General features: G+C 38.8%; 1 protein-coding gene across 1 annotated transcript in view; it reads left to right on the plus strand.

The window, feature by feature from the left end:
* Positions 1 to 681: 681 nt before the first annotated feature.
* LOC109376521 (interferon-induced very large GTPase 1-like) overlaps positions 682 to 8,712 on the plus strand; it is a 50,915-nt gene continuing 42,884 nt past the window's right edge. The window contains exons 1-2 of the mRNA XM_019632456.1: positions 682 to 785; positions 6,866 to 6,993. The gene's annotated coding sequence lies outside the window, so the exon portion shown is untranslated. The remainder of the gene's footprint in view (positions 786 to 6,865; positions 6,994 to 8,712) is intronic.

Here is an 8,712-nt window from a genome sequence, read left to right on the forward strand (position 1 = left end):
CGGGAGACTATAGGACTTCCAAAAGTGATTAGCAGGCTGTAAAGTAAGCTGTGACCCACAGCCCCACTGAGAGCTTGAAGAGGAGTATGACACAAGCCACCTGATGGGAAACTCATTAGTAAGTGATAACTAGTAAACAGAAAACTGGAGAATGGAAACAAGAGAGGGAAAACTGATGAGCAGAGCAAGAATAGATTTTTTTCCCACATGGTCTTTGGGGTAGGGATAAGAAGGATAGGGTTCAGTAAGGTCTAGGCCTTGCAAATGGATTCCTTAGGAGGCATGAAACGGATGTAATAATTACGATGAGCCAAAACAAGAAGCCCAGCCTCAGTCCCATGTGCTCCAGGCTGGACTTATTCCTGGAAAAGTGGCTTCCTTATCATCCTACGTATTGGGGAGGCACCTACGGTTGCAACTGCAGATCTCCCCCTGATCACTTCTATTTGCCAAGTTATATCCATAAAGTTTACCCAAAGCCTTTCTAGCCTTGGCACCTATTGTAGTTATTCTGGGTCTCTGGAATCACAATGAAACTGGAAGCTGAAAATCGTAATGTTGGGTTTACAAATACAGAATGGTCATCTCACAAGAAAATACTGTTCTCAGTAACAGTATCACCGATCTTATTGACGGCGAATTTTCCTCCTCTTCCCCTGCCTCCCATTCTAATGATAGTTATCTTCCTTATAACCTCCCGTCTTCTTTCTGAGGCCCTCATTCAAACATCTGAATTCCCGCTGAAGCTCCATGGAAGTTGCAGGTGCTGTTCTTGCCAGGGGAAGGTGGGAAAGAACCTGATCAGAATAATTCTGATAGATTTCTGCACTACNGGAGTTTTAGGATTTCAGGACTTGTATTCAAGTCTTTAATCCATTTTTAGTTTATTTTTGTATATAGTGTAAAAAAGTGGTCTAGTTTCACTTTTTTTCCATGTATCTGTCCAGTTTTCATAGCATGATTTATTGAAGATACTATCTTTACCCCACTGTATATTCTTGCCTCCTTTGTCTATAGAGTAGTTGACTATATAGGCATAGGTTAATTTCCAGGCTCTCTGTTCTATCCCCTTGATCTATGTGTCTGTCTTTATGCCACTTAACATGCTATTTTTCTTGGTATAGCCTTACAATATTGTTTGATATCAGGAAACGTGATACTTACATCTCTGTTCTTCTTTCTCAGTATTGCTTTGGCGATTCAGGGTCTTTTGAGGTTCCATATAAATTTTAGGATTACTTGTTCTAGTTCTGTGAAAAATGTCATTGGTATTTTGATACGGATTACATTGAATTTGCAGATTGCTTAGGGTGGTATGGATATTTTAACGATGTTGCTTCTTTCTATCCATGAGGATAGTATAGCCTTCTATTTATTTGTATCTTCTTCAATTTCTTTCTTCAGTGTGTCACAATTTAATGAATACAACTCTTTTACTTCCTTGGTTAAATATGTACCTAGGTATTTCATTCTTTTTGATGCAATTGTAAATGATATTGTTTTCTTAATTTCTCTTTCTGATAGTTCATTAGTGTATAAAAATGCAAATGATCTCTGAATATTAATTTTGTATCATGCTATTTTACTGACTTCATTTATTCATTCTAATAGTTTTTTGGTGAAATTGTGAGGGTTCTCTATATATACTCTCATGTCATCTCCAAATAACAATAGTTTTACCCCTCCTTTCCAATTCAGATGAATTTTTTTTCCTGACTGATTTATATGACTAGGACTTCCAATACTATTAATATGTTGAATAAAAGTGATGAAAGTGGACATCCTTGTCTTGTTCCTGATCTTAAGGAGAACACTTTCAGCTTTTCCCTGTTAATGCTGTTAGCTCTGGGTTTTTTGTATATGGCCTTTATTATGTTGAGGTATGTTCTCTCTATCCCCACTTTGCTGAGAGTTTTTATCATGAATAAATGTTGGATTTTGTCAAGTGCTTTTTCCACATCTTTGATATGATTATATGATTTTTATACTTCATTTTGTTTACTTTGTTTATGTGGGATAGCACATTAATTGTTTTGTAGATATTGAACCAAATTGCATCCCAGGAATAAATCCTACTTGACCATGGTGTATGATCTTTTTAATATATTGCTGAAATCAGTTTCCTAATATTCTGTTGAGGATTTTTGCATCGTGCTTATCAAGGATATTGGCCTATAATTTTCTTATTTTGTAGTGTCTTTGTCTGGCTTTGGTATACAGGTAATGCTAGCCTTGTAAAACGAGTTCTGGAGCCTACTTTTCTCTTCAATTTTTTGGAATAGTTTCAGAAAATAGGTATTAACTCTTCCTCAAATGTTTGGTAAAATTCACTTATGAAGGCACCCAGTCCTGGACTTTCATTTGTTGGATATTTTTTTATTTATGATTTAATTTCCTTAGTAGTGACTGGTTTCTTCACATTTTCTGTTTCTTCCTGATTCAGTATTGGAAGATTGTATGTTTCAAGGAATTTATCCATTTCTTCCAGGTTGTCCCATTTGTTGGCATAAAATTGTTCATTGTATTTTGCTTTGTGGTTTATCATCGTGAGACTTACATAAAACACCTCATAGATAAAACAACCCATTTTAAGCTAATAGCAACTTAGCTTTGATCACCTACAAAAGCTCCGCCCTTTTATTCCCCACTCTTTACATTACTGTCATAATATACCTCTTTATATATTGTGTATTCATTAGCTATTATAGCAGCTATAGTGATTTTTCATATTCTTTTCCTTTAACCTTCATACTATTATAGTTAAGTGGTTAACATACCATCTTACTACAGAATTAGCTTTCTAAATATTTATGTTTACCAGTGTGTTGTATAATTTGATATGTTTTCATGTTGCTGATTAGCATCTTTTCATTTCAGCTTAAAGAACTCTTTTCAGCATTTCTTGCAAGGCAGCTCCCTCAGCTTTTGTTTATGTGGGCAGATCTTTATTTCCCCTTTATATCTGAAGGGTAACTTAGTGGGAGTATTCTTGGCTGGCAATTTTTTTTTCTTTTAACACCTTGAATATGTTATTCCACTGTATCAGGGCCTGGAGGGTTTCTGTTGAGAAGCCCTAAAGGGGGTTCCTTTGTAAGTTACAATCTTTATTTCCCTGTCTGTTCTTAGGATTCTCTCTTTGTCTTTGATTTTTCACAGTTTCATTATAAGGCGTCTTGGAGAAGGTCTTTTTGTATTGAGATAATAGGGTGATCTATCAGCTTTGTGAACATGGATGTCCAATTGTCTTCCCAGGTTTGGAAAGTCCACAGCTATTATTCCTTTAAATAAACTTTCTGCACCCTTCTCTCCTGCTTCTCCACGTGGAATCCTGATTATTCTAATTGTTGCTCTTTTTATAGAATCCCATATATTATAGAGGCTTTCCTTGCTTTTTCTTATTCTTTATTCTTCTCTAACTAGGTTGCTTCATACTTCCTACCATCTAACTCACTTACTCTGTCTTCCATTTGGCCTACTTTAATACAGATGCTACCTATAGCATTTTCTATTTCATTCATTAAATATTTCAATTCCAGAATGATTTATATTTCTTTGGTGAATACGTCATTTTGTTCACATATTTTTCCCTGATTTTGTTAAATTGTCTTTCTCTGTTTCCCTGTTGCTTGTTGAGTTTCTTCAAAACAGCTATTTTGAATTTGTCAGTCAGGTCACAAAATTCCATGTTTTTAAGCTGAGTTATTGGAGAATTATTATTATCTTTTGGTGATGACATGTTTCCTGAAATTTTCATGACCTGATAGTATTGCACTGCTGCCTTTGCATTTGAAGTAGCAGACACCTCCTTAAATCTTTACTAGTCGCTTTCAGATGGGCTATTCTGGTTATTGGTGCTGTTATATCTGGCTTTNCAGGATTTCCTTCTTTTTCGTGGTTGAATAATATTTGTGTGTGTGTGTGTGTGTGTGTGTATGTGTGTGTAATCTAGCTATTGTGAAAAATGCTGAAAAAAACATGGGAGTGCATACCTCTCTTCAATATTCTGTTTTCACTTTCTTTAGATATATATCCAGAAGTGGAATTGCTAGATCATATGGTAGTTCTACTTTTATTTTTGGAGGAACCCCCATGCTATTTTCTATAATGGCCCAACCAATTTATATTCCCACCAACAGTAGACAAGGGTTCCCTTTTCTCAACATCTTTGTCAGTACTTGTTATCTCTTGTTTTCCTGATAACATTCATTCTAACAGCTGTGAGGCGCGATCTCATTGTGGTTTCATCTGCATTCCCCTGATGATTAATGATGTTGAGCATCTTTTCATGTACTTGTTGGCCATTTGGATGCCGGTTTAGAAAAATGTCTCTTTAGTTTATCTGTTCATTTTTTAATTGGATTGTTTGGCTTTTTTGTTATTGCATTGTATGAGGTTTTTGTTTTTGTTTGTATTTTGGATATTAACTGATTTTCAAATATATGGTTTGCAAATAGCTTTTCCCATTCTGTAGGTTACCCTTTCTTTTTTTGTTTGCTTCTTTTGCTGTAGTCTCACTTGTTGATTTTTGCTTTTGTCACTTTTATATCAAAAAAAATCATTGTAATGAACAATGTCAAGGAGCTTCTTTTCTGTTTACTTCTAGTTTTACAGTATCCGGTCTTATGTTTAAGACTTTAAACCATTTAGAGTTAATTTTTGTGAGTGGTGTAAGATAAGGGTCCAATTTCATTTTTCTATATATGGTTATCCAGTTTTCCCAACACCATTTATTGAAGAGACTGCCCTTTCCCCATTGAGTGTTCTTGGCTCCTATGTCAAATATTAGTTGACCATATATGCAGAAGTTTATTTCTTGACTCTCTTTTCTGTGTTGTTGGTCTATGTGTCTATTTTTATACCAGTACCATATCATTTTAATTCCTATAGCTTTGCAGTAGAGTTTTAAATTAGGAATTGTGATGCCTCTGGCTTTATTCTTCTTTCTCAGGATCGCTTTGGCTATTTGGGGTCTTTTATGATCCCACACTAATTATCAGGTTGTTTATTCTATTTCTGTGAAAAAATGTCATTGGAATTACAAGGATTATGTTGAATCTATAGATGGCTTTGGGTGGTAAGGACATTTTAACAATATTAATTGTTCTGATCCATGAACATGGATGTCTTTCAATTTGTTTGTGTCTTCTTCAATTTTTTTCATTAAAGTCTTCTCATTTTTATTGTATAGATCTTAATCTTCCCTGGTTTAACTTATTCCTAAGTATTGTTTTTCATGCTATTGTGAATGGAATAGTTTTTATTTTTTTCAGATATTTCATTATCAATATACAGAAACACATTGATTACTGTATGCTGATTTTATGTCCTGCAGCTTTACTTAATTTATTGATTGGTTCCAGCAGTTTTTTTGTATTTTTGTTTTTTTAGTTGTGCCTTAGAATTTTTTATATATAAGAACATATTGTCTGCAAAAATGACAATTTTACTCTTCCTTTCCCGTTTTGATGTCTTTTATTTCTTTGTCTTGCCTAATTGCTCTAGCTCAGGGGTCGNTTCCCATGCTCCACCAAATCCCTGACTGGACACCTGCTGAGATTCCTGTACTGGTTCCCAGGACATTGCTTCATGGAGGCTTCAGCAGAATAAGATGCAGTCATTCAGGGTAAAGGAAAAGGCTTGGTTCTCTACTTAACCACCCTCCTGGCACCGAACATGTAGGCTTTCCACACCAGGCAATGCTCCAATTCTCTGCAGACACCAACTGGGTGTCCTACAGATCGATTCTAACACTACCTGGAGTTAGTGCAAACCCATAGGTTAAGGGCTCAGTTCCCCACTTCAAACACCAATAGCAAGGCCCAAGTTGTCAGCTGTGCCTCTAACCAACTGGCTATAAATTGGAGGTTTCCAACATTTACTCTTCAAGCTTGATAATTTGCTTGAACAGCAGGAAAGTGCTTTACTCACTGTTACAGGTTTATATAAAGGATACAACTCAGGAACAGCTAAATGGGAGAGATGCACAGGACAAGGTATGTGGGAAGGGACGCAGAGTTTCTGTGCCTTCCCTGGACATGCTAAACCTCCCAGCACCTCAGTGTGTTCATCAACCCAGAAACTCCCCAAACCCTGTTGTTTAGGGTTTTAATGGAATTATGATTGATTAAATCATTGGATATCGGTCATTACCCAGAGGGGTGGTGTAGGGGGAGTGCTGAAATCTCCACCCTCTAATCACTCTAATCACATGGTTAATTTCTCTGGTAACCAGGCCCCATCCTCCAAAAGTCACCACATTAGCATAACTCACGGATGGTTGAAATGGACTTTTGTGAATAACAAAAAATGCCCCCTTGTCCTTATCACTGAGGATATTCCAAGGGTTTTTGGTGCCCTGTGCCAGGAACCAGGATGTAAGATGATTTATTTTATCACATCACACAGGGGTTCTCTGCAGTAGTATGGGCAGGTTCAACTCCCTTCTCCCAGCAGAAGCTATGAAATTTTATATTTAACACTTTTCTACAGGCTAGGATCTTTCTTCTTCAGCTGCCTCCCAGACTTTGCTTAGGACCATTTTCCTCACCTCTGCCAGACTAACTATAGTCACTACCAACACCTCTCAGAGGCTTAACCTGCACTCTCATCAGGGTTACTCCAAGTCTTAGCTCACCCAGAACACTCAGATCCATTTGAGCACCTTCCCGGGAACTCAGGTGGACACTCAGAGTCACTGGGAACCACGCGTTGGGAGGTAGGAGCAGTTTGCCTTGATGCAAGCATGAGGAGGCATCTCAACTCTGAGTTTGCCTGCATTTCCCTCTCTAGTGTGTACTTCTGTTTCAATGAAGTCCCTGTGCTTTCCTGCTTCTGTCTCACTCTTGAATTCTTTTTTTGCACAAAGACATGAACTTGGTCACCACCGCTTCAGGTTGAGTCTATGTCAGGATATCCCTGAGAGCCTCCAACGACATCTCTGGCCAGCCAGCCTGGAGCCCTTCACCAAAGACTGGATTGATCTTCCCTCCCAAGGTAAGAACAAAGCCACTTTTAGACTGACTCAGGAATCCCTTAGCCGCATTGCAGGGCCATTAGGGCACTCACCTCTTGAAGACTCCCGTGACAGGTTAAGTTGGTCATGAATTGGCCTAGATTGGCTCTAGGCATCTCCACCAACATCAAAACAATATCAGTGCAATGAGGTACACAGTTACAGTATTATTGAGTCTTCTATTTGTCTGCTCTCAGCTGTGACTCTGCTGTCAGGATTATCATGGCTTCCTGAGACTTGGTCCCTCTTCACTCTAGCTCTAACTCTGCCCCGGTTTCGGGTCTCTCTCTTCAAATTTCCATCCTGTCCCTTGATCCCAGGATCCTTTTTTTTTTTTTTTTTGCCTCATTCTCTATTGACTGGATGATCCTCTTACTTTTTTCTGTCTTGCTCATTCTCATCATCCACAGACTCAATGTTGTCTCAGCACTCAGTCCCTCTGACCTCCTGTCTGCTCCAAGGTCAGACACCTCTCCTTGGAAGTCTCCCTTTCTGTGGCAATCATCTGCTTCTTGAGGCACCTTTTTATCTGCTGCTCATGGCACCCCTGATATACCGGGGCCAACTGATCCTGCATCTGGTCTCAGACCGATCTCATAGGTAAAATCCATCCAGTCTTTATTTTTAGATCATTTATTCACTGCTCCCACAGACTGTCCCAGACCCACTTTTTCCCTCAGGAGTTTAGTCTCCTTGTCCTTCTTCAGGCTGTCTATGAACAATCTGAGGCCTTTTCCATAAAAGAGTCATTTTGCAAGGTCCCAGGCCCTCCATCCTATAAACCCACCTTCCCTTGCATGGAAACATCCTTTCTATTCCAAACCCCAGAATCGCAGGCGGTCAAGAAACTTCAAGATCAGGGATCACCCAGGTTAACCCTTGGGGTTTCTGGGTCCTGCTGGCCAGACTGTCCACACCTGTATCTTAGTCTGGCCTTCTAGTTTCTGTTTTGTTATTCCAGGCATCATGGGAATGTTTTGGTGTATACCTGAAGACTCACCACTTGGCTGTTTCTTATCTATTATTATAATTAGAAAGATTTTAAATAAAACAACCTAAAGCAAACAAAACTTATTTTCTTTTGCAATATGGTCTGGCCCCAATATAAACTAAAGATGAGGGAAACTGGCCTGAAAATGGGACCCTAAATTATAACACAATCTTCCAACTAGATATCTTCTGTAAATGAGAAGAGAGATGGACACAGATTCCATATGTACAGGCCTTCAAGGCTCTCTATGAAGACCCAGAAAAGAGGGGCTCCTGTAAAATTTGTTATGCTCACACTCCCCTGGCTACCCCATCTAAACATAACCCTGACCTCTAAGGTGAATCCCTTCTATTGAGAAGCCCATTGTCCCTGGAGGAAGAAGTTCCACAGGGCAGCCGGATCCAGGGCCAAACACCCAGTTTCCTCAGCTTCCTCCTCACCCTCTACTCCACCTACGAGTCTTCCCACCTCACCTCCTCCTTACGCTTCTCTATACCCTCCCTGCGAGAAGAGGTGGTTAAACATAGCCCCACAGGACATACCCAGAGTGGAGCTACTTACCACCCGAATTCTACCAAACTATGTCCACTCGGAAACGTTGTAAATGGACCATTTAGGATCCATGTCCCATTCTCCAGGACAGATTTGGCCCAATGCAAAATTAGGCTAAGGAGCTTTTCCAAGGACACAACTAAATATACTGATGAAT

Source organism: Hipposideros armiger, unplaced genomic scaffold (genome assembly GCF_001890085.2).
Source record: "Hipposideros armiger isolate ML-2016 unplaced genomic scaffold, ASM189008v1 scaffold_1146, whole genome shotgun sequence".
Taxonomy (NCBI): domain Eukaryota; kingdom Metazoa; phylum Chordata; class Mammalia; order Chiroptera; family Hipposideridae; genus Hipposideros; species Hipposideros armiger.